This window comes from Gorilla gorilla, chromosome 15 (assembly GCF_029281585.2).
Source record: "Gorilla gorilla gorilla isolate KB3781 chromosome 15, NHGRI_mGorGor1-v2.1_pri, whole genome shotgun sequence".
Classification (NCBI taxonomy): Eukaryota; Metazoa; Chordata; class Mammalia; order Primates; family Hominidae; genus Gorilla; species Gorilla gorilla.
In genome coordinates this window covers 70,299,717-70,327,391 of record NC_073239.2, presented here as the reverse complement: position 1 = coordinate 70,327,391, position 27,675 = coordinate 70,299,717, and the positions used below count along the sequence as shown (strand labels likewise).

The following is a 27,675-nucleotide window of genomic DNA, read 5'->3' as shown; positions in this document are numbered from 1 at the left end:
AGGTTTGTGATGTTTTGAATAAAACTTCAAAGGTCAAGGGTAAGCAAGGACCTAGAATTACTACTGCATCTAAAATTATTTTACAGCCTTCAAAAGAACATGGAAAAAATGATTGCAATTCTCAAAATTATATACTGCCTCTGGGGAAAACACATTTTGGAGTCCTTGGAAGTGCACAGGTAATGTAAGAAGAGCCAGGCCATTTTCCACATTATAGTCAGTGCCAGACAGGAGGCATGGAGGCCTGGGCACTGCCTTAGAATCCCAACCTGTTGCCTGAAATTTGCATGTGGGTTTTCATCATTTCCCCCACAAATAGATACCCCTTCTCATTTTTTTCTATTACTTTCTTGGTTCCTAAGCTTGCAGACTTCAGTTGGTTTTTCTTGCTCTTCCTCTTCTCACATTGTTTATTCACTTATTTGACAACTACCTAAATGGCTGCCTGTACCACATTAGGCCCTGTCCTGGGTGTTAGGATTATAATGGCCTCTGCCCTTCCAGAGCTGCAGTCCAGTTGGGATTACTAATAAGTAAACAACCAATTACAATACAGCAGTGTTTCCAAAAGTGTGGGTTTGGTCAAGCTCTACTAAATCAGTCTTTGGCCTGAATCTGGAAGTGTGCATTTAGGAAGCACTAGAGGTTAATTTTGTGCCCACCAAAATCTGAAGAGACATTCAGTATAATAGTTTGTGCTAAAGTAAGATGCTAAAGTAGGATGGGTAATAAAGAGACCCATGGGAGAAAAAATTAGCCCTAGTTGAGGGAAGGGAGAAAAAATTAGCCCTAGTCGAGGGAAGGGACAGGAGAGATTTTCTGCCGAGTGATGTCTAAATTGAGATCTCAAGTATACATAGGAATTACCTCCATTTAGGGGAAAAGGTAGAGGGTAGGTACAAAAAGAAGAGATGTCCCAGGAGAGCCATTTCTTACAAAACCCAGAAGTGGAGAGAGTTCTTCAGGGTGGCTGGAATGAGAGGCAGCAGCAGGGAGACATGGGTGTTTGGAGAGGCAGGCAGGAAACAGATTAGGAAGAACCTCATAATGTTATTGTGGAATTTGGACCTTACCTTGACCACAATGAGGAACTACTGGAGAATTCTTAAGGCCAAGAAGAGAAAATTAAATGAGCAGTATGACTCCCTTTCCCATTACTATGGGTTTGTGCTACCCTTAGAGAGAGCCCATGAGGTTCTGGAACCACCTTTAAGGTAGAGATTTTTTTTCACCATCTGTCCTCAATTTGTTCCTCTCTTCTTTCCACTTCTGCAATATTTCTAATCTCTCCTGTCTGGATTATGATAACATCTTTCAACGTGGCTGCCTTGTCATTGTGCCCAATCTTGTCTATTGGCTATGCTGTCAAAATGACCTCAGCCATTGATTTCATCATGTTACTCTCCTGCGTAAGAATCTCCCTCTTTTTCTACCTGTGACTAAATTTCTTGTCCTAACACTCAAGGCCTGCCATCATCTTCTTTTCTCATCTCTGTCTCCTTAGCACATAGGGTCTTCATGCTTTTTCAAGCCTTCAGGCCCAGCATGGAACCATCAGGTACCTCATGATAAAAACATTTACTCTTGAGTATTAACTCTCAATTATATCACACGTTCAAGTCTATTAGCTTTAATTATAAAGCAAGCAACCTTATTTTTTATCTAAGGAATATTAGGCATCAGCAAAGGAAGAAGGAAAGATTTTATGAAAGCAAAGCTTCTTTCTGACTTCCCAGTCTCATGTGTGGTCTGACAAAGTTGCCCAGTGAAGCACCATCTGAGGCACAGTAATAGGAAACGACACCTTGTGTTTAGCTTTTGTCCTGCCCTTCCCCATCCTCTCCCCTGCGTGATTTTGCATTTCACAATGTCTAGAGGTGGTTGGGTTTTTTTCTTAATGAATTGTCAGATTTTATGTTTTTCCATTGCCTCTTTGTTTCCTGTTTTACATTTATATTTTGGGTAGTTACCAAAAGGTTTTCTTCATCTTGAACACCAGGACCTTATTTGGATTGTTTCATTGCAATATTGGGGACTGGTATGCTGCGCTACTAAATTCTCTCCAACCTTCCGCCTGGCAGAAAGGAACTCAGTATCTGTTCTTGGTGGGAGTGGCAATGTCCCTTCCCCAGCCTCTGGTCCAGTACCCCAATCTGAGTCCACCCCACTTTAAGGTTATGCTGGCACCTCTCCTCCCCATCCCAACCACTGGAATGGGTGAGGGGCTTATGCAGTTACCTATTCAGCTATCTAAGACTTCTGCCACTTCTCTTGAAAGATTTATAGAAATTGTGTAAGAAATATTTTTTCTTATTTCTAGGTTGAGTTTTCCTTTTCTCAGTTTCAAGTTGGTCACCTAAGAGTCAATCATAAAATTTATGAGTCATAAATTATGTCTTTTGTGGAATAAGTCACAAGGGAGAGAAAAACAACTGAAAAGAGACAGACAGAGGTAGGAGGAGAGAGGCTGAAAAAAAAAAGTGTGAGCTCTTTTAAGATCAAAAGAACAACATTTTCATTTAGCTTTAGTGATGCCCAGCATAATGGAATCCTTTCCTTTTTAAAAAACAGCTTTATTGAAATATAATTCACATATCACGCAATTCATACACTTAAAGTGTACAGTTCAATGGGTTTTAGTCTATTCACAGAGTTATGATATCACAATCTAATTTTAGAACATTTTCATACCCCCAGTCCACTTCCATTCACGGCAACCACTAATCTACTTTTGTCTCTATAGATTTGCCTATTTTGGACATTTTACATAAATGGAATTATACAGTAGGATTTTTTTGTGAATGGCTTCTTTCATTTAGCATAATGTTTTCAAGTTCCACCCATATTGTGGCATGTGTCAATATTCCATTCCTTTTATTGCCAAATAATATTCCATTATATGGATATACCACATTTGCTTATCTATTCATCAGTTGAATAGATTTGGGCTATTATAAATAATGCTGCTGTGAATATTCATATACAAGTTTTCATGTTCATATGTTTTTAATTCTCCATGGTATCCTGGGAGTAGAATCACTGAATCACGTGCTAATTCTGTATTTAACATTTAAGGAATTGCTAACATGTTTTCCATAGCAACTGCACCATTTTACATTCCCACTAGCCTTGTGTGAGGCTTCCAATTCCTCCACATCCTCACCAACACTTACTATCTGTGTTTTTCATTATAGCCATCCAAGTGGGTTGAAGCAATATCTCATTGTGATTTTAATTTCCATTTCCCTGATGACTAATAGTGTTGAACATCTTTTCATGTGTTTATTGGCCATTTGTAAATCTTTGGAAAAATATATATTCAGATATTTTGCTCATTTTTAATTAGGTTGTCTTTTTTATTATTGAGCTATAATAATGTTTTTCATGTTCTGGATAAAGGTCCCTTATCAAATATAAAATTTGCAAATATTTTCTCTCATTCTGTGGGCTGTCTTTTCATTTTCTTAATGGTACTGTTTGCAACACAAAACTTTTTAATCTCACTGAAATCTAACTTATCTATTTTTTCTTTAGTTGCTTATGTTTTTGGTGTCATATTTTCAGCAAAGTAACACAAGAAGAGAAAACCAAACACTGCATGTTCTCACTCATAAGTGGGAGTTGAACAATGAGAACACGTGGACACAGGGAGGGGAACATCACACACGGGGCCTGTTGGGGGTTGGGGGCATGGGGGAGGGATAGCATAAGGAGAAATACCTAATGTAAATGACGAGTTGATGGGTGCAGCAAACCAACATGGCACATGTATACCAATGTAATAAACCTGCATGTTGTGCACACGTACCCCAGAACTTAAAGTATAATAATAAATAATAATAATAATAATAATAAAAGCTGTTGCTCAACCCAAGTCACAAAGATTTACACCTATGTTTTCTTCCAAGAGCTTCATAATTTTAGCTCTAAAATTTAGATCCATAACCCATTTTGAGTTAACTTTTGTGTATGCTGTGAGGTAGGCAACCAAATTCATTCTTTTGCATGTGGATATACAGATGTCCCAGTACCATTTTGTGAAATTACTATTCTTTCCCCTATCAAATTGTCTTGGCACCTTCTCAAAGATCAATTGACCATAAATGTAAGGGTTTATTTATGGACTCTCAATTATGTTTCATTGATCTATGTGTCTATCCTTATACCAGATCCATTCAAAAGGCATTATACCGGTACTGCACTGTCTTGATTACTGTACTTTGTAGTAAGTTTTGAAATTGGGGAGTGTGAATCCCCCAACTTTGATTGTAGTGTTCTTCTTTCTTAAGAGTGTTCGCTATCCTGTGTCCCTTGCATTTCCATATGAATTTTAGAATCAGCTTATTAATTTCTGAAAGAAAAAAAGCTAGCTGCAATTTTGACATGTATTGAATTGAATCTGTAGGCCAATTTGGGGGATATTGCCATCTTAACAATATTAAGTCTTCCAATTCATGAATATGAGCTGTCTTTCCATTTACGTAGATCTTCTTAAATGACTTTTAACATGTTTCATGGTTTTCAGTGTACAAATTTTGCACTTTTATGATAAATTTAAACCTAAGAATTTTATTCTTTGGATACCATCACAAATGGATTTTTTAATCTCATTTTTAGAATGTTCATTACCACTCTACAGAAATATTCTTAATTTTTGTATATTGATCTTATATCCTGCAATTTTGCTGAACTTATTTCTAATAGGGTTTTAGTTTGTTTGTTTTCAGTAACTTCTTTAGAATTTTCTATATACAACACAATTTTCTATATGCAACTATTTCTACTGCAACCAGAAATAGTTTTACCTTTTCCTTTATCATCTGGATAGCTTTTACAGTAGTTCCCCCTTATCTGTAGTTTTACTTTCTACAGTTTCAGTTACCCGAAGTCAAGCAAGGAAAAAAATGTTAAATGGAAAATTCCAGAAATAAACAATTCATACATTTTAAATTGCACACCATTCTGAGTATCATGATGAAACTGTTCAGAGTCCCACTCTGTCCCACCTGGGACATGAATCATCCTGTTGCCCAGCATATCCACACTGTATACACTACCCACTTAGTAGCCTTCTCGGTTATCAGATTCGCTGTTGTGGTATCAAAGTGCTTCTGTTCAAGCAGCCTGTATTTTACTTATTAATGGCCCCAAATCACAAGAGTAGTGATGCTGGCAGTTTGGATATGCCAAAGAGAAGCCACAAAGTGCTTCCTTTATGTGGGAATGTCAACATTCTCGACTTAATAAAAGAAAGAAAAAAATGTATGTTGAGGTTGCTAAGATCTATGATAATAAAAAAAAAATCTATCCACATGAAGAAGAAAAAAAATTGTACAAGTTTTGCTGTCACATCTCAAACTGCAAAAGGTATGGCCATAGTGTGCAGTAAGTGCTTATTTAAGATTCAAAAGACATTAAACTTCTGAATGAAAGATATGAATGGAAACATGTTTCAATTGACAGCAACTGGGTTCGGTACAATCCATGCTTTCAAGCATCCACTGGAGGGGTCTTGAGTGTACCCCGGATAAGTGGTGACTACTGTATATCTTTTTCTTGCCTAATTGCCCTAGATAAAACTTCCAGCATAATTTTAAATAGAAGTGATGATCTTGGACATCCTGTTCTGTTCCTGATCTTTGGGAAAGGATTTTTGTTGAGAATTGTTCACCTACATTCGAAAGTAGTTTTCTTGTGATAACTTTGTCTGGTTTAGTTTGTAATAACCGTCTAATAGGATGAGTTAGAAAATGCTCCCTTCTCTTCTATTTTTTGAAAGAATTTGTGAAGAATTGGTGCTAACTCTTCTTTAAATGTTTGTTAGAATTCACCAGTGAAGCCATCTGGTCCTAGGCTTTTCTTTGTGTGAAGTTTTTTGATTACTAATTCAATCTCTTTACTTCTTACAGGTTTGTTCAAATTTCTATTTCTTCTTGAGGCAGTTCCAAAAACTGTTGTCTTTCAGAGAATTTGTCCATTTCATCTAAATAATCTAATTTGTTGGCCTATGGTTGTTTATAGTATTTCTCTATTATTCTCCTTACTTCTGCAGTGTCAGTAATGATTCCCCGCTTTCATTCCTGATATTAGTAACTTGAGTCTTCAAGTTTTTTTATTTTTTCCTGGCCCATCTGTTTAAAGGTTTATCAATGTTGTGGATCATTTTAAATATCCAACTTTTGGTTTTATTGCTTTTTCTATTGTTTTTCTATTCTCTGTTTTACATATTTCCACTCGAGTCTTTATTTCCTTCCTTCTGCTTACTTTAGGTTTACTTTGCTCCTTCTCATTCTGGTTTCTTAAGGGAGAAGTTAGGTTATTAGCTTGAGATCTGTATCATTTTAAAAGCATTTATAGGTATAAGTTTTCCCTGAACATTGTGTTGCTGTACCCTGTAAGTTTTGGTATGTTGTATTTTCATTTGCATTTATCTTAAAATATTATGTAATTTCCCTTGAGATTTCTTTGACTCATTGATTACTTGGGACTATGTTTAGTTTCCATATATTTGTGAATTTTCCAAGTTTAATTCTGTTATTAAATTCTAATTAATTTAATTCCATTGGAGTCCTTTCATTTCTAAGTATTTTTAAAGTATCCAGTCAAAACTAATCTTGTTGCAATTCCACGCTAAAAGTAAGAACAAACAACTAAAGCCTGTGCCCAAATAAGCCCGTACCCAAATTGAACAAAGCAATTTAAGGAATGAACTCTGCAAAGGAGGAAAAATGTAATCAACATCCTGGTGACTTTTTTTTCAGTGAATCTCACCCTTATTTTTAAATTAGAAATAGACATAAAAATACCTTCAAGATTTTCACAGGGAACATTTAATCTATGGAACTTACAAATATAAGCAGTAACAAAGAAATCACAGATTTTTTAGAAAGAGAAACGGTGGAGCAGGGGAGGACTAAAAAATGTGAGTGGTTTATTCAATCTAGTTTTAAGTGACTTCAAATAACAAGACTGTACCACTTCCCTTGGCAGATTTATGGAACTTGGGTAGAAATATTTTCCTGACATTCAGGCTGAGTTTTCCTTTTCTCAATTTCATCGTGTCAGGCATAGCCGTGCCTCTGTGCACCACCCCAAATAGTTCCTCTCCTTATTTAGTTTGAGTTTCAGCCCCTCAAGGACCTGCAGGTGGCTATTATATCTCTGTTTTTTCATTCTTCATCCAAGTCAAACATATTTAGGCCTCTTAATCTGTCCTCTAAAGCCAGCTATCATACTTTTGCATTTCTGTTCTTTGAATTTGGTCCAATACATACATTCATTCTTTCTAATTCATGAAGACCCCAAATTGTGTATGAGTCACTAGGGCTCGCTCTTGATGTCACATAAGCTACTGTCGACCTCTGCACCCCTGGCATTTTACTTGGGGTGTGAAGCCCAAAATAGTACTTAAAATTAAAAAAGAAAAATAAAGACATTTACTTTCCTTTACCAAACACAGGTGGTTTTCAGTCTCACTGCTTTCCAAGTACTGAACCACTGTCCTGTTGGATGTCTGTCATTTGGATTATTTTTTCCCTCTCTCAGTCGGCAGAAATAACCAAGTTCTTTCTCTGGCTCTCTCAACATTCCCAACAGTTCATCTGGTCTGGTGCAACCATTCACGGCTAAGGTCTGCCAAGTTTACAAGTGCACAAGTTTTTTCAGAGTCCTGCTAGTGTATCCTAACTATTTCTGAAACCCTCGGCTAATCTTTACCTTTACATGCCTCCCAATGGCTCTGCAGATTTCCAAGCAAAACCTAAGTCTGATTCTTTTGTATGTTTTCTCAAACCCAGCTAAAAGTATAAGATATTCTTTATCTAATCTTTAGAACAGTATTCTCTATAAGGTTCAGTAGCTCTTAGTACTGTATTACTACTTAGTACTATATTAGTACTTAGTTCAGTAGCTCTTAATATTAGTACTTACACAAGATACAAGATTCCCACATTCACCCTCTCAACGCTATTAACGGCTGAGCATTTTGCATTCGTTTCTACCCACTAACTTTTCTGCATGAGGTATACTGATATCTCATTCATTTGAATTCCACTAATTAAGAACGTAATGTTGCCTGGGCTAAAGTTTATCTTTGCTCCATGGATGAAGATTCAAATAAATACTATGTGGGCAGGGGCGGTACATTTGGCATATATAAAGGAATAATGCTGCCTGAGAACAAATACATGCTTTATTGGATATTTTGTCCATCAAAGTGTTTTTTACATTTATTTATTAAAGCAGGCTTTAATAAATAAAGCCTGCTTTATTTATTAAAACACATTATTTATTTAACATTATTTATTAAATAAACAAACACATTATTTATTTAAACACAACCTTGAAAGAATGTGTTTAAAAATTAATTCAAATTGCATGTGGAATAGAGAAGACTACATTGCTTTTCATATGGGAATTCAGATTTTTGCTACTTCCAACAGCGCTGGAAAAACTAAGTGTGTCATTCATTTAGGTTCCATCCACAGATGCAAAGCCAAGATTCCAAAATGGAATCCATCTCCTATAAAAATGGTTTGCTTTCATTTAACATTTTACCTTCAACGGTCACTCCTTTGCTCAAAAATAACTCTAGAAATTTTATCATGTGACCTATTTCAGATAATGTATTTGTTAGATTGTGAGCTCACAAGAGCAGAAATTGGATGCACAATGCATTTCATATAGTATGGCCTCAAGAAATGTAAATTAATGTACAGACAAGATTTGAATGCTTAAGACAAAGGAGTAAATAATAGTAAAAATGTCAGGCATTCTGGGTGACCCTTTGAAATGGATAGGATCTTTATTTTTCTTTTTTCATACCAGGAAGAGTTTTTATGTGTTCTCTCAACAGGTCGTGTATCACAAAGTGGTGTGCAGGATTAAATGGAGCCAGACATTGGCTCGGATAACTGGACCTAGACAATAAACATTCCCTGGCAAAAAGAGGCAAAGTAGAACCAGCAGCAAGATTAGACATTAAACCTAATGAGTCTAGGACAATTGAATCTAGGCATGCTTAGGTGAGATAAATGACAAACCCAGATATACAATTAATATCCTAGAACTGGAAGGGACCTTACTGAGTACTTTGCTCAATCCGTTTATTTTTCAGATCCAGAAATTGAGACCAGGAGAGGTTAAGGGACTTTCTCAGGAACATAAAACAAGTGCTAGAGCCAAGACTAAAATACACTTCTCCTGCCCCCCAGTCCCTTGTTCCTCCAGCTGTGTCCCAGGTTCATTATTTATATTGCCAGTTGAATTGATGATCTTCCATATAAACTGAAAGACTTGCCACTGACTCTGATTTTTAAAGCTTGAATAGGAAAAACATTTGCTCATATATAACTGAAAAAAAGCCTAAACCTCATGCTTTACATAACATTATTTGGTTCTTCTTTATGCCAGGTGTCATATTTAATTACTCTTCATGGTATCCACTAAGATTTTTGCTTTAAAATAGTCATTATGTTACCACTGGGCAAAAAAAATATGTAAAATAACTTGGCTCCCCTGACTAGGGTGGTAAGTAGGATAACAGGCTGTCTTTGAAAGAATACCACTCAATGAGCCAACTCAACTGTTTACATAGGTGGATGAACACACAAAGCTTCCCGGGTACAGGGCTGTTCTGCTGTGTCTTGGGGAGCCCAGAGGACCTGCAGGGGAACAGTTACTATTGTTCCTGGCCACAGTCTCATTTGGATGCTATATCTGTACAGCAGGCAAAACAAATGGCAGAAAGTAGATTCCAGAAGAGAACAGCAGACCCCAGCTATATAGTTTTTCACATTTATAATGAGCAATAGCAGGTTTTCCCTCTCTTTTCTTAAACCCCAAGGTTTCTGACATTTCCCAGAACTTTGCCAAGGTATTCATGTTGGTGTCAAGTATCCATAACAAATGTTAGAAGCCAGCATTGCAAACCCCAGGAAGAATTATGAGATGCTTTCCCATACCTCAGCACCTCCTCAACACATTTGTCCTTTCTTCAGGCTTCTGTTTCCTTTAAAAGTATCTTGTGTCCCAGGCATCCTGATAAATCCTCATGGGAGGGATGGTAAATGCGTGATCCGTGTGCCACGACTCCCTGCCTCCTGTGCCTATTGCAGACATTGCCAATCACAATTGTCTCCCCAAGTGATGTGGCCTCACAATTTACCTCAATATGGAACTCCAGACAATTATTCCTCATCAACATACCACACAAATAAAACCTGTTTCCCATCCCTGCCTTAAGATAGCATCACAATCTTTTTTTTTTTTAAAGCAGTCTGGAAGGGAAATTCTTGAACCCCAAAAGTCTCCACTGACTCAATGGGCTTGGACAATAGTACGCAAAATAACAAGCAGCAAGGTTGCCATTTTGCCCCTCAAATTATATCATCCTAACGAAGAGGCAGTCTATGCTTGCCAAGATCAAATAGGAATATCTTTGAGAACATTGTACCCTAGGCTTATAGACCCTTCATTTTCACATATATGGTATATATATATGTGTGTGTGTGTGTGTGTGTGTGTATATGTATATATATAAAATTTGTTTAAGACAGGGACTCACTCTGTCTCCCAGGCTGGAGTGCAGTAGTACCATCACGGCTCACTGCAGCCTCGACCTCTTGGGCTCAAGTGATCCTCCCACTTTAGCCTCCCTAGTAGCTGGAATTACAGGCACATACCACCATGCCCAGCAAATTTTATAGACTCTTCAACAATCAGATTTAACACCTAAGAGCTCTAGGGCTCCACAGTCTCCTTGTGTAGTCCCATAACACAGTGGTTCTCAAACTTTGTCAGTCATGAGAATCACCTGGAGGGCTTCATGAAACACAGATTGCTGGGCCCCACCCTCAGACTTTCTGATTCAGTAGGCCTAGGGTGGAGCCCAAGAATTTGCAGAAATAAGTGATACTGACACCACTGATCTAAAGGCTACATTTTGGGAACCACTGCCATAATCTGTTGCACTGCGGACTCCAGCCTCACCCTTCCTCCTATGCCTGCTCATCTGAAACCACGTTTTCAGGGTCACAGAGTTGTAAAACAGCAATTCCAATGCTCTCTCTGTCTGTGCTCTGCTCTCCCTGGCCTCTCAGCAGTACTTGGCATTCCATTTTGATGCCCACTCCTCTCTCAGTTGCCTGAATGCTGAACCACCCAGAGTTTCCTCCTAAATATATTACTGAGCAAATCTCCCTCCATATCTCCTTATGCCCATAGAAATACAAAATACAAGATTTTGCCCTCAGTTCGTCTCTCTGAATGTCCTTTATCTCACCTATTTCCACAAATGACATCACTAATGAATTTAGATTAAATCTGTATCTCCCAAATGTATCTTCATTCCTTTTTCCATCTTTATATTCTTAGTACATAGTACAATGCTTGATGTCTAGTCACCAAATCTCCCATTCAATATGGTGATCCACAAGACAGCAGAATTTACCTTTCTAGTCTTGCCTTACCCCATTCTCTCAACTGAATTATGTACTCACAGTTGTGCTTCCTGTGGTTTTTGCTTCCAAACTTCAGGGTTTCATTCATTCTGTGTCTCCACATGGAAGGCCCTCATGCTTACAGCTCCCTGCTCAAATCCTATACAACCACCAAAATCCAATTATATGCTGCCACTTTTACAGACTCTTCCCTGATTACCCCCAAATGGGTGAGCTGTCTCCCTTTGCTGATCTCCTCTGGTAAGAGCTTCTCACATGCAGCCTCTATTACTCTCATATGTTCATACCTTCTTCCTTCTGTGCGGAGATAAGCTCTCTTATTGCAAGGCATATCTTGGTGACCACATAGTCTCCTATTTACCAAAACAATCCTGATTGCAGGTATCTTATCCAATTATCCTCATCAGTATGCTCATACTTATCACACCATGTGTTCTCATTTTTGGTTCAAAGTATATGTTTCCCAGAATAAATAACCCATAATTTTTTCTGGAATATTAGCATGCTTCTCTTGGTATAAAAGCCACCCGGAAATATCACAAATCTACCCTTGATAATAGTTCAATGCTTTCCCCATTAATACTAGCTGTTCTCTGTCACAAAGACCTTTTACTACCTTCAGGGAGAGAATTTTTGTCCCCACTCCATCCAGCTAAAGGTGTTAAAGATTTAATCTACACATTTAGCCCCAGTTAGACCTTGAGCCACTTCTAACCCTCCCAGCATGGTGATCTTTCAGCAGCTTCATTCCCACCAGTACGTAAGGCCTGGGATCTGATTTGATGTTGCCAGCATGATATCCAATGTCCCTGAAGGGAACCACTGGGACCCACATGTCTGCTGACTGTAGTCTCCTTGCCAGGACCTGCTGAAATTCTACCCAATTTATATGACTTTGCTTTCTTCCCAACTTCCCAACTTGCACTCTAGTTCTTCCTGCTCTGAGTCACCTTCTTGACTGGGTGACTACGGTTGACTTAGTCTTCACCAGGCACCCTTCTGCAGGGGCTTGGACCCTGTCACTATTCCTCCAGGCTTCCAGACAGACCTCCCTTGATGTCTGTGCTAGCTTCTAAGTACAAGTATTGCTGCTTTCCAGGGATCTCTACTGTTGACCACCACTCACTAAATTAGAGCCTTCCCACCATTCCCCAGGACTCATTGGATGTAGTGATTTGAGCAGCCTCACAGCCATACCATTTTGGCTAATGATAGGCTCTCTAGGGCCTCACCAAAAGTCTACATGATACCTTCCTTCCAAGAACCCCCAAACCTAAATCCCTGCCTTGGACTCCCTTCTCATGGTATCCCACGGCCCTGGGTCCACTGTTCCTTTTGGGTCTTCCTCTGCGTGGAATTGAGGAAGGCCTTGCTGATATTACTACTGGCTATTACATGCTTCTCCCATGGGTTCCACAGTGTGGGCTTAATTATCATTAACTCATCACCTCCATCACCCACCATCTCATGATGAATGAGACACACCATACTAGTCACAAAGGGTGAGGTCTCCTCCAGAGCTTTCTCCTGCACAGTCTCTCATCCTCTAGTCAAGAGGATGACTACTCTCCTCCCAATCATCTCCAGAATAATTGTAAAGATTGGGTTGTGGAAGAGAAATCTTGGTCTCGCCTTCATGGGAGGCCTCAAGGCTTGAGATTTCTTTTCCTGAAACTTTCACCCACTCTTTGGGTAACAAAGATTGAATCCTCACCAATGACCATCAAGAAGCCCCACTGCCTATAGCTAGCATTGGGCCAGATGTCTGACAGGTTGTAGGGAGAGTACTTTTAGTCTTCAGCTCAGACTTCTCATGCTTATACACTGGATTTGGATGATTTTCAGATTTTCCTGAAGGCTACTTAAATAGCTCCTCAAAACAATGGGACCCCTAGCGTGAGTTTAGCACAGAGGGAAAACAAAGGCATACTCACCCTTACAATCACCAGGAGTGATATTCAAATTCAACACCTGGCAGCCGTTCACTAATTTGCCGGCTTGTCAACATTCTCAAAAATATAAAACTTCAGATTTTTTGTGGGAATATACTATTATTGTATCCAGCAAATCCTTTTCCATGGGGTTGCCAATCAAAATAAGCCATTTGCTGACCCAACACTGCTAATAGCATAGTTTTCAACAGAGAACACTAAGTGTCAACTTTCTCAGCCTTCTACTTCCACTTATTACTTGCAATTGTCCAACTACTCTTTAATTCGACTTACTATAACTCAGCAAACATTGATTTGAGGGCTATTGCATGACAGACCCTGCTGTTTCAGATGCTGCAGTAAGCAATAATAGCAGAGGATTTGAGAACGTTTACAACACTTTTCCCATACTTCATCTCATTTAATTATCTACACCAAATTATTATACAGCTCAGGTAAGTAAAACATTGATAGTCCTGTTTCTTACCTCCTTCCATCCAGCAAGCTATTCTTGATCCCTCTAAAGTCAGCTCTCTACTAAAAAAAAAAAAAGAGAGAGAGAGAGATAAGAAAACTCAGTGGCCCAGGGAGTTTCAACAACCAGTTTATCTAACTGTTCTACTTGTTGCAGTACAGGCCACAGAGACCTCTACATTTATTCAGTGACCTCAAAAATAAAAATTAAAGTTTCCTCCAAATAAAAATTCCTTAAATGACTTTCACTAAATTTTCAGGCTAGCTTTAATGCTGGCATAAACTAAATAAACAGAATAGAATTTTGTTTATAAACTCTCAAGATTTGGACTATTAGTCATGAGCAACCCATACAAATAAATTTTCAAACTGACCTTTTCTACCCTTGCCACTTCAGTGTAAGTCATCCATGACTTCTGGTCATCCCACATACTTTGTACTGACAAACCTTTAATTTGCAAATGGAGATGGGATGACTTAATAGGTAATTTTTCATTTAAGAAGTAATATTTTTGTTAAGTGCCTTGTCTGACTAAGTTAGCAATCAAAGTTAAATCCACAGAGTATAAAAAGAGTTTTGTTTACACAAAAAAAAGAAAGAAAGGAAGAAAAATTCTTGTCCACTTCATTCTTTGACAATGCATCTGAATAATAGTGGGCTATAAATAGAAGATGCAAGAATGACTAATTCTGTTTTGACTCTATCTCTTCAATGACAAAGGAAACCCCTCTGTACAAACATATTAAGCTAAATCATAACAGCTGGACTTTAGGAATTTTATCTAGAACATCTACATCAAACAACTAAGGGTGCCAACCTTGAAGATGTACAAATAACTCCCAGTGGAACCCAGTTTTATAACTATCAACTCAAGGGACTTGTGATTTAAAAGAAAGATTTAAATACTGCCTTGCTTTAAAAGAATACTCCCTTGAAATCATCACTGCTAATAAAATACAGGAGAAATTTACCCCAAATTACTTTATCCTGGAAAAATCTGTCTTTTGTGACTGAGAGAGCACATATGCTTCATTTATAGCTAGAATCTTTCTTTCTGAAAGCTTAGTTATCCTTCAGAAATTTGTCAGCTAAATTAAGCCCTTAGCCATATAGAGAGAAGTCTGCTGGCACTGCACTGGGAAGAGAATGAATGAAAGACTGGATTGAATTTTCCATGGAAGCCGACAATTAAAATTGTTTTCTTTGGTATATCCCTTTCTGTCCGTTGTTTTTGAGCTCTCCAAGAGAAGAAAAAAGTTAAGAAGCCTGATTCAGTCATTTCCAAATCTCACTTCCAGTTTCCATCTTATTTAAGACATGACTTAACTTTAATGTGTGTAACATAAACAGAATCATAAAAGGGAAAGAATTAGAACAGTCTGGAAGAGTCGGTGTCCAAAGCAGGAAAATGCCACAGCTGATTTGCCCTTTTTATTGTTGTTGGTCTTTTCGTTGTTTACTGCAAGGAGAAATTCTCTGTTCCTCTGCTGCCGCTTCCTCACCCTCCATTACAATCACTGGGAATTCCAATTTCACAAAGTTATTACAATACAGCCACAAATAATCCATCTTGTCAAGTCCATCTTCGGGGCCGAAGATAAAGTTGGAGCTGAGTTGCTACACACATCTGGAGAAGGTTCGTTACTTGTAATCGTGAGCTGCTCTGTTAATGCACCCATGAGAAAGGGGCTGACAGGCTGCATATTTCTGCAAACTGTTCCCAGAAAGAACCAATTTCCTGACTTCCATGTGGTGTCAATAATGGAGGCATGAGATGGAGCAGTGCTTATGAAATATTAAATCTGCTTACAGGACCAGCTAGAAGCAAATTCAGACCACCTGTGAGAGGGAGTCTAGCAGTGGGTACGCATACTTTGGCACACACATGGCACATGTGAATGATATGCTCTAATCTATGCATTTGGGCTCATTTGCCACAAAACTTCCTGACAGAAGTAGTGTGTGTGTGTGTGTGTGTGTGTGTGTGTGTGTGTGAGAGAGAGAGAGAGAGAGAGAAATGCAGTAAAACACATTTCTGCACATTTAGAACTGAAACAGTTCAAATCACTGACATTATTAAATTTACTATCATAAGCAGCCAAAGTTCATCTTATTCATCAGGAAAAAAGTGACTGATGTTTCGTGGCATTAGTATTAGATCATTTTGGTTCTTGCCAATAAAAACAAAGCATTAGTGTTTCAATGTTTTAATATCATGATTTAATTCTCTCAATGATATTAGGACCAAGAAGCTCAACCAACGTGAAGACCCCATCAAAATTCTTGAGTCAAAACTATGGTTCTGAAATGAGTTCACCATCCTGACCTCCCATTTCACAGTATATATTTTATGCTTGTGATTTTCCAAATATGGGCTCTTAACATTGCAAATGTAAAGTTTTATATGACTAACTTGTGTTTCAAGGGTTTGCCTAAGTAAATAGAAAAACATCTGGGCTCTTTTTACTGGCAAAAGCAAGAGATATTTGACCTAAGATCAGATTCTGAGACTTGAACATTAACTTGGTCTTTCCACAGAACGTCTCTAATTTTCCACAACTCTCTGCTGAGAGGGTTCAGCCCAGTACTTTTACAGAAAGGATGGACAAAGCCTGTGTCCCTCTAAGACATATGTCCCAGTTGGCTTCTTTCACCCCAAAACTTTACCCACTGTTCTAATCCACTCCCACCTAAACAAAAAGGTACTATTGCAGGGCTGGAACAACCCTCCAAAGTCAGGGTCTCAGTTAGACTGGGGGCATCTAGCCCAAGATCTCTCCAGATGGGAGGGTGTGCAGGATACTGCTTTAGCTGGGAGTCAGGACTTTCAATCTGTTCCATCAGCTCTTCAAGGGCACCATCTACAATTCTAGTCTGAAATTCCTTTGGTTAAGATAAGCCCCCTGCCCGGGACTCCCTAGAGTCTGGAACCAGAGTAGTCTGCAGAGTGGCATTCTGGGCCTTGACTCCCTTTCTGACTTGGCACTGACCTCTAGAAGCAGAACAGGCCCACCCTCCAGGGACAGAGTGGAGATTACCCAGACTCAAAGACTAGCAGTATGGACACCTGTTCACACACAGCTCTGGACGGCACCATTCCCACTGCATCCCACATGAAGGGCACACCTGCACACACAACTCCAATGGGAGGATGCAGCCTACAGCTGTGCAGCATTGCAGCCATTGGAATCTAGTCTAGCCTTTCTTGAAATTTTACACTAAAATTTAAAAGCAATCAACCTAATCCCTGATCGATCTACTTTTGTCCAAGTATTTTATTAAAAATCAACTTCAACATTTTTTAATTGAAAGTTAAATTCTATCTTGGATATAAATAATTATGCTTCTTCATGACATTCTGACAAAAATGTAGTTACATCCAAAGGATAAGAACCAAGGCTAGTTTCAATAGTCATTCTCTTCACAAGTTCAATAAATTCTTAGAATTTTAGACTTTTAGAACAAGATTACATATTAATATGTCTACACAAGGACCTGTACACGAATGTCCATAGCAGCATTATTCATAGTTGCCAAAATGTGGAAACAATTCAAGTGTCCACCAACTGGTGAATGCATAGACAAAGTGCAGTATGCCCATACAATGGGCTGCTATTCAACAATAAGAGGAAACACAAGTACTACAGATGACTCTTAAAAAGATTATACTGTGAAAGAAGCCAGACACAAAAGACTTCATGATTCCATTTTTATAAAATGCCCAGAAAAAAAATTATAGAAACAGAAAGTAGATTCCAGGCAGCCTGGGGGTTGTGGTGGGAACAGGTTGTGACTACAAATGGACACATCTTGTTGCAGAGATAAAAATGTTCGAAGTGGATTATGATGAGGATTTCCCAACTCTGTAAGTTTACTTTAAAAATCACCGAACTGTAGCAAAGATAAGGAATCAACCTAAGTATCCATCACCAGATGGTTGGATAAAGAAAATGTAGTGTATATTCAGCCATAAAAAAAGAACAGAATCACACCTTTTGCAGCATCAAAGATGAAACTGGAAATCATTGTCTTAAGTGAGATAAGTCAGTGATATTGTTTGGCTGTGTCCCCACCCAAATCTCGACTTGAATTGTATCTCCCAGAATTCCCACGTTATGGGAGAGACCCAGGGGGAGGTAATCATGGGGGCTAGTCTTTCCCATGCTATTCTCATGATAGTGAATAAGTCTCATGAAAACTGATGGGTTTATCAGGGGTTTCTGTTTTTGCTTCTTCCTTGTTTTCTCTTGCTGCTGCCACATAAGAAGTGCCTTTCACCTCCCGCTGGGATTCTGAGGCCTCCCCAGCCACATGGAACTGTAAGTCCAATTAAACCTTTTTCTTCCCAGTCTTGGGTATATCTTTATCAGCAGCATGAAAATGGACTAATACAGGAAATCGGTACCAGTAGAGTGGGGCATTGCTGAAACGATACCTGAAAATGTGGAAGAGACTTTGGAACTGGGTAACAGGCAGAGGTTGGAACAGTTTGGAGGGCTCAGAAGACAGAAAAATGTGGGAAAGTTTGGAACTTTCTAGAGATTTGTTGAATGGCTTTGCCCAAAATGATGATAGTGATATGAACAATAAGGTCCAGGCTAAGGTGGTCTCAGATGGAGATGAGGAACTTGTTGGAAACTGGAGCAAAGTGACTTTTCCATTGTTTTAGCAAAGAGACTGGCAGCATTTTGCCCCTGCCCTAGGGATTTGTGGAACTTTGAACTTGAGAGAGATGATTTAGGGTATCCAGCAGAAGAAATTTCAAAGCAGCAAAGCATTCAAGAGGTAACTTGGGTGCTGTTAAAGGCATGAAGCTTTATAAGGGAAGCAGGGCATAAAACTTTGGAAAATTCACCACCTGACTATACAATAGAAAAGAAAAACCCATTTTCTGAGGATAAATTCAAGCTGGCTGCAGAAATTTGCATAAGTAGCAAGGAGCCTAATGTCAATCCCCAACACCATGGGGAAAATGTCTCCAGGGCATGTCAGAGACCCTCATGGCAGCCCCTCCCATCATAGGCCTGGAGGCCCAAGAGGAAAAAGTGGTTTTGTGGGCAGGCTCAGGGTCCCCATGCTGTGTGCAGCCTAGGGACTTGGTGCCCTGCATCCCAGCCACTCCAGTCATGGCTGAAAGGGGCCAACATACAGCTTGGGCTGTGGCTTCAGAGGGTGGAAGCCCCAGTCCTTGGCAGCTTCCACATGGTGTTGAGCCTGCAGGTGCACAGAAGTCAAGAATTGAGGTTTGGGAACCTCTGCCTATATTTCAGAAAACGTATGGAAATGCCTGGATGCCCATGCAAAAGTTTGCTGCAGGGGCAGGGACTTCATGGAGAACCTCTGCTAGGGAAGTGTAGAAGGGAAATGTGGGTTCTGCATCCCCACACAGAGTCCCTGTTGAGGCACTGCCTAGTGGAGCTGTGAGAAGAGGGCCACCATCCTCCAGACCCCAGAATGGAAGATCCACCAACAGGTTGTACCATGCTCCTGGAAAAGCCACAGACCCTCAATGCCAGCCTGTGAAAGCAGCTGGGAGGGAGGCTGTACCCTGCAAAGCCACAGGGGCAGAGCTGCCCAAGACCACGGGAACCCACCTCTTGCATCAGCGTGACCTGGATGCGAGACCTGGAGTCAAAGGAGATCATTTTTGGAGCTTTGAAATTTGACTGCCCTGCTGGATTTCAGACTTGTATGAGCCCTGTAACCCTTTTGTTTTGGCCAATTTCTCCCATTTTGAATGGCTGTATTTACCCAATACCTGTACCCCCATTGTATCTAGGAAGTAACTAGCTTGTTTTGGATTTTATGGGCTCATAGGCAAACGGGACTTGCCTTGTCTCAGATGAGACTTTGGACTGTGGACTTTTGGGTTAATGCTGAAATGAGTTAAGATTTTGGGGGACTGTTGAAAAGGCATGATTGGTTTTGAAATGTGAGACTTGGAGGGGCCAGGGGCAGAATGATATGGTTTGGCTGTGTCCACACCCAAATCTCAACTTGAATTGTATCTCAACTTGAATTGTATCTCTCAGAATTCCCACGTTATAGGAGGGACCCAGGGGAAGTAATTGAATCATGGGGGCCAGTCTTTCCTATGCTATTCTCGTGATAGTGAATAAGTCTCATGAGATCTGATGGGTTCATCAGGGGTTTCTGCTTTTGCTTCTTCCTCATTTTCTCTTGCCACCACCATGTAAGAAATGCCTTTCACCTCCCACTGTGATTCTGGGGCCTCCCCAGCCATGTGGAACTGTAAGTCCAATTAAACCTCTTTTTCTTCCCAGTCTCAGGTATGTCTTTATCAGCAGTGTGAAAACAGACAAATACAGTCAGACACAGAAAGACAGATATTGCATGTTCTCATTCATAAGTAGGAGCTAAAAAATGTGGACACATGAACACAGAGAGTGGTATGATAGATGACAGAGACTTGGAAGGGTGAAAGGGCCAGGGTGTGGATGATGAGAAATTACTGAATGAGTAATGTTCATTATTCAGGATATGCATATCTTTTTTTTTCTTTTTTTGCAGTTGCAAGATTTAATAGAGTGAAATAGAGTAAAAACAGAGCTCCCATACAAAGGGAGGGGACCCAAAGGGGGTTGCCATTGCCGGCTCGAATGCCTGGGTTTATATCCCGATCCTTGTCCCTCCTGCTGTGCTCTCAGGCAATAGATGATTGGCTATTCCTTTACCTCCTGTTTTTGCGTAATTAGCATTTTAGTGAGCTCTGATTGGTTGGGTGTGAGCTAAGTTGCAAGCCCCGTGTTTAAAGGTGGATGCAGTCACCTTCCCAGCTAGGCTTAGGGATTCTTAGTCGGCCTAGGAAATCCAGCTAGTCCTGTCTCTCAGTCCCCGCTCTCAACAGGAAAACCCAAGTGCTGTTGGGGAGGTTGACCGACAACTGCTCTAACTGCTTCCTGCTGAACTGGGGCGTAGTAGGGGTTGTGTGGTTGAGATTTCCTCGGGAGGGATGCCTTCGATGTCATTAACATCAGAGCATGGGCTAGCAGGCCGGTCTAGGGGTCTGCTGTAGATCTTAAGTTATGGACTGCATCTGGGGCTCCATTTGAAGAACCATTTGTAGTTTTACAGCTTCAATTCTGGAAGAGACAAACTTAACAAGGAGGTTAAAGATATAGGGATTTAAATGTATGGCCTGCAGTGCAGGGGATTATTTCTTTGGCACACTTTACAGGCCCTGACTATCTGCTTGATAGTTTTGAAAAGGCCTGGTCCAGTAAATAATAATTTGGCCATCTGATGGGTGCTATCAATGCCTAAGTGGAAGGTTTGGTGAAGGGTTTTAAGTAATTTCTATTGGTTAGCTGCAGGCAAAAGTATTTTTCCTTCTTCGGTGGCTAGCCATCTGGAGGGGAGGAAAGTATGTCCTTGTGAGGTTCCTTATTTTATTTTTCCTGCTGAGTAGTGGGGCTTGGTTTCCCAGAGGGGATTACCCTATACTAGGGGTCCTTCTATAAGCATTTCTAATGGAGGGTCCTGCCTTGTGGCTCTTTTGACTTTAATATCCGCTTGGTGGTTTTCTTTTATTTTAAACCTCCTCAGTCACAGCTTAGTGGCTGGGAGAAGTATCTAGAGACTGGCTGTCATACGACCCCTAGGATAGTGACAGATCTGGAGGACAGTTATCTGGGATAAGAGAGTAAGACTGAGAAGGCCACGCCAGTGTCCAAGAGACAGTTAACCTCCTGGCCTTCAATGTTCAAGCATATCTGGGGCTCTGTGAGGGTGATGGCATGGGCTGGCACTTGCCCCGGGCACCCTCAGTCCTGCTGCGGGATCATCTGGTTAGTGGCTTCTGACTCAGAGGACCTTTGTCCCCTGGGCCAGTGGGCCTTCCAGTGATTCCTTTGACACAAGGAGCATAGGATATGGATATCTTAAAGCCCTGACATGACCACTACCCAATCTATGCACATAACAAAATTGCACTTGTGCCCCATAAATTTATGCAAATAAAAATAAAAATTATTGAATTGTACACATTGTAGAAAATATTATATAAAAACAATAATGGCAAATACGTATTGAGCTCTGTATCCAGGAGCTAGAATGTTTACATCTATTACTTAATCTTTACAACAATCCTGGTGAATAGGTACTATTATTCCTATTTCGCAGATGACAAAATTGAAGCGTAATGATTAAGTAATTTTCTTGAAGTCAAACAGCTAGTAAATGGTGGAACGAAGGCTCTAGTCTGAACTTCATGACTCAAGAATTTAATCACCATGCCAGAGCTTCCTTGAAGGTATTCTTCGGCATACTGGTATGCTCTAAATTTGTTACAGGTGTGGCAAAATATAGATCCTCCTTTCAGTCCCTGGAATAATCAGGCAGGACCTAGGGCAGGCAGAACCCCAGGCTAGTCTCTTTAGTCCAAGAGCAGCCTCACCAGTTTACGCCAAGTGTCATGTCCATTTTGCATAGGCACCATAACTCAAAGCCGCACCCCAGCTTATAATTATGCTATCTTACACTACAGCTGTTCACTCTCCCCACAAGGGGCTGAAATGATTGACCCAGGATCATATTTGGGGTTTGTGGTAAAGCTGTACTGGCCCCCAGGCTTCCAGGCAAGGGCTTTTTCCACCATGCCATGAGGATTTCTATGTCATGATAGAATGTCTGACTAGATGACATGACAGCAACTGCCCTGAAGTCAAAATAATTTGAGATTTAAACACACACACACACACACACACACACACACACCATTTTCAAGAACATAGAGATATGGACTAGAAAGACCCTGGGCTTCATCTTTAACTGCTGTCTCTTCCACACACCTGATTGATAACCACGTTCCAGCCCTCCTATCTTCTAACTATCTTTTGATTCCATCCATTTGTTTCCACCTGCACTGCCATTACCACATTCCTGGTCATGCATCTTCTGCCTGGATTACCTCAATGGTGACATAACGGGTCTCCATGCAGCCATCACTGCCCTCACTACTGATGCTCTATGCTGTAGCCTAAGTGATTTTCCTAAAGTATAGATCCTGTCATGTCACTGCCCTCCTGAAAACATTTCAGTGGGCCAGGCTCAGTGGCTCATGCTAGTAATCCTAATGCTTTCAGAGGCCAAGACGGGTGGATTGCTTGAGCCCAGATATTTGAGACAAGCCTGGGCAACATGGTGAAACCCCAACTCCACCAAAAAAATATAAAAATTAGCCAGGTGTGGTGGCACACACCCGTAGTCCCAGATACTCAGGAGGCATAGGTGAGAGGATGGCTTAGCTTGGGAGGCAGAGGCTAGAGTGAGCTAAGATAGTACTACTGCACTCCAGCCTGGGCAACAGAGCCAAACCCTGTCTCAAAAGAACAACCACAAAAAAAATGACCTTCCACTGACCACAGAGGGAAGTCCAAACTCCTTATTATAGATGGCTTTCACCTTCACACTCTTCCTATAGCCAGAATATTCTCAGTTCTGCAAATCATGGTGTGCAGACAGTGGGTCTTTGCACATGATGTTCCCACAGCCTTACCTGAGTGATATGGTTTGGCTGTGTCCCCACCCAAATCTCATCTTGAATTGTAGCTCCCATAATTCCCATGTGTTGTGGGAGGGATCCAATGGGAGATAATTGAATCATGGGGCAGTTCTCCCATACTGTTCTCATGGTAATGAATAATTCTCATGAGATCTGATGATTTTATAAGGGGAAACCCCTTTCCCTTGGTTCTCATTCTCTTCTCTTGTCTGCCGCCATGTGAGATGTGCCTTTTGCCTTCCGCCATGATTGTGAGGCCTCCCCACCCATGTGGAATTGTGAGTCCATTAAACCTCTTTCTTTTGTAAATTGCCCAGTCTCAGGTATGTCTTTATCAGCAGCATGAAAACAGACTAATACACTGAGGTTCATAGGTTTGCCTAAACAAATAGAAAACCATCTGGATTCTGTTTTATACAAAAGCAGGTTATTTTCCTTCTACCAAAAGATAAAGATGTTGACCCTCCTCTCTGTTCTTCATCTGGCTAACTCCTAACTCATCCTTCAGAGCTCAATTTAGAAGATCCAGAATGCCTCCTCTCTTTTCCTCCCCCAACCCTCAAACGAACCACTCTGTTGTGGACCTTATGTGTCTCCCTACTGTCAGTCTTACCTTCTAGTCTGCAAATCTGGAGAGCAGGTCTCCAGTGCGTTTGCTGGTTGCACAGATGTTCAGTGGCCAATGCACAGTACATTGAAAGAGCTCAACACATTTTAAATCAATGAAAAAATAACATAAATAAAAAACATAATAATGCAGAACTGGATTAACCTTTTCTCTCCAATAACAGATTACACCTATAATCCATTCAGTAGCTTTAGTCCTTTAACTACCCTTTTTGAGGAAAGCAATGAGATGCAAAACACCTGGACAGCTTGTCTGCCAAGCTGGCACACCATGAAAACCATCATCCCAGCAGCTCAGCTCCTTGGTAAAAATGAGAGATGATGAACTGTAATTTTCAACCAGAATACAATTAATTTGGCTAGTTTAATATCTTAACACCTATTGTGTTCATTGGAAAATAGCAAAATGTAAACATTAATCCATCTTGAATACAGCTCTGTAAATAATATGTTTATATATGTATGTATGGGGAAGGACTAGAGAACAGAAAAATAAACACAGTTGATCTGTTGGGATGATAGACATAAATCATAGATGATCTGCTATTTTTATATTATTTATACTCATACCATTGTGCTAATGAATATTTTTTAATATTAATGTCTAAAAAACATTTGTTCTGATGGCAAATCAATAAATACGATAGAGCTGATTACTCTATTTGATTTCCAATACATAATACAATTTACTTAAGAACTCACAATAATCATAATACAGGCAACATGTACTGACCACTTAGTATATCCAGGCACTGAGCAAAGTGTTATTCTTTCTCCTTTTTACAAAAGAAAAATTCAGTGTAAAGAAGTTGAGTGACTTGCCAGTAAGTTAAAAGCTAGAGTGATGATTTTATGTGTGAACTTGGCTTGGCCATGGTGACCAGTTGTGTGGACAAACACTAGTCTAGATACCTCTGTAAATGTATTTTTTTATGTGATTAACACTTAAAATTAGTTGACTTTAAGTAAAACAGATGACCATCCATAATGTGGGTGGGCCTCATTTAATCAGTTGAAGGCCTAAATAGCAAAGACTCAGGTTTCCTGAAAAAGCAGTTCTGCCTCCAGACTGACGCAGAGATTCTGCCTGAGTTTCTGGCCTTCAGACTTAACACTGAAATATCCACTCTTACCTGAATCTCTAACCTACTGGCTTACCCTACAGATTTCAAATTCAACAGTGCACATGCTCATTCTCTTTCTCTACTATATATTTATATCTATACATAGAATACATGTACAATATCTATACTATGTTATTATATATGTAGTGCATATTATATATCTATTTATGGGCTATATAAAGATAGATAGATATATATATATAACCAAAAGGAGATATATATGTATGCATATATGTGTACATACACACACACACACACACACACACACACACACACGGTCATGTATTAACCTCAGGGATATGCTCTAAGACATGCACCTTTATTTATTTGTTATGTGAATATCATAGAGTATACTGATATCAGCCTAGATGGTATAGCCTACTATACGATATAGCCTACTATATGATATATCCTATTACTCCTAGGCTACAAATCTGCTACAGCACTGAATACTGTAGGCAGTTGTAACACAAAGGTAAGTATTTGTGTATCTAAAACATAGAAAAGGTAGAGTAAAAATACTGTATAAAAGATTAAAATGGTACACCTGCATAGGGCACTTAACATGGATGGTGCTTGCAGGACTAGAAATTGTTCCAGGTGAGTGAGTGAGTGGTGACTGAATATAAAAACCTAGACCATTACCGTATGCAACTGTAGACTTTATAAACACTGTATAGTTAGGCCACACTAAACACATTTAATTTTTTTTCTCCTATAAGTAAACCTTAGCTTACTATAACTTTTTTACTTTATAAACATTTTTAAACTTTTTTACTTTTTTGTAATAACACTTAGCTTAAAACACAAACACACTGTACAGCCATACAAAAATATTTTCTTTATATCCTTGTTCTATAAGCTTTTTATTCATTTTTAATTTTTTCAACTATTTAAACTTTTTTGTTAAAAACTAAGACAGGCACACACATTAGGCCTACACAGGATTAGAATTATCCATATCACTTCTTTCACCTCCACATCTCATCCCACTGGAAGGTCTTCAAGGGCAATAAAACACATGGAGCCTGTCATCTTATGAAACAATGCCTTCTTCTGGAAAACTCCTGAGGACCTGTTTGAGGCTGTTTTATAGTTAACTCTTTTTTTAAGTAGTATACTCTAAAATAACCATAAAAATTATACTATAGTGTATATATAAACCAGTAACATAGTTGTTTATTATCAAGTATTATGTGCTATACATAATTGTATGAGCTATACGTTTACACAACTTTCAGACACAGGTTTGTTTCCACCAGCATCACCACAAACACGTGAGTAATGTGTTGTGCTATGCAGTTATGACAGCTATAAGGTCACTGTGTGATGGGAATTTTTCAGCTCCAACATAATCTTATGGGACCACTGTAATATATGCCATCCATTGTTGATCAAAATGTCATCATGTAGCACATGACTGTGTGTGTGTGGAGATTATATAGATATAGATAGATTATACAGAGATAAAAAGAGATATAGATATAGATCCTACCAGCTTTGTGCCTCTGGAGAACGCTAATACAGCTAATAAGTAGTGTCACTAGGATTTGAATTCTGTAAAGCCACTGCTTATAACAGTTACCAGAATAAGCTATATTACCAACTTGCATCTAAGAGTTTGTCTACAGAGCAGGCCATTTGGCTGGAGGAGGACAGTTCAGCTGTGCTGGGCACGGGGCAGTTGTGGGCATTGTTGAGCAGCGAAGAGCTCAGCATGACCTCCTTCCCTTTGCCCCCCTCGGCACAACAGTGCTTCCCCGTGGCTTTACCCTGGTTCCCAAACCCTTTCCAGTGCCGTCTTTTACAAGATGGAGACAAAAATGAAACTCTCTGCATTTCACTTCCCAGAGACACAATCTTCCATGGTTTTCTTCTTTTGCCCTCCTGATAGCTTTGCTTATTTCAATCACAACAGTGAGACAGAAACACCCGTGTGACTCTTGGGAAACAACGTGCCATTAAGGAAAAAAAGAGGAAAAAGAATTAAATTGCTGCAGGGAAGATTTACATTCTTCTTGCAAAAAAGGATTTCGGGAAAAAAAAAAAAAAAGTATTGCTGAGTAAAATCACGAAAGTTTCTATCCTTAAAAGAAATGTAAGAACAAGGCTGTTTTTTTTCATGGCTTTCTGGGACATTTTAGGTTTGGCTCACTATAACCGCTCAAAGATGTAGCTGATGCCTTTGCAAGTTTCCGTCCAGCCCCAATGCCCTGTGAGTGCAGCAGGCACCATGGAAGGACGGGAGCATGCACAAGCCTCCATGCCCCTCTCCCAGTCTAAATGGGCCCTGGCAGGCCCAGGCAAGGGCTGTGGGCCTGAGCTGAGAGCACTTCCTCCTCCATTTCTGAGCAGCACTCACAGTTTGAAAGTCCTGGCACTTAGCAAGCTTCCTGCTGAGCTGTAAAGTCATTCCAGACAAATCCCTGTGTTTACAGAGATTCCAGAGCAGCAGGGAACATCTCAGAATACCAGTCTGGATGTGGAAATTAGTGTATCTGTGCTAAGCTGCTCTCCACACCTGCCCTGGCCATCT

At 39.8% G+C, this 27,675-nt stretch overlaps 1 long non-coding RNA gene across 6 annotated transcripts in view; it reads right to left on the bottom strand.

The window, feature by feature from the left end:
• The window catches only part of LOC129526638 (uncharacterized), a 422,067-nt gene that overhangs the window by 204,907 nt on the left and 189,485 nt on the right, over positions 1-27,675 (bottom strand). For all 6 annotated transcript variants that reach the window (XR_010130751.1, XR_010130750.1, XR_010130749.1 and 3 more), the window contains one exon: positions 13,878-13,927. This is a non-coding gene — a long non-coding RNA (uncharacterized lncRNA). The remainder of the gene's footprint in view (positions 1-13,877; positions 13,928-27,675) is intronic.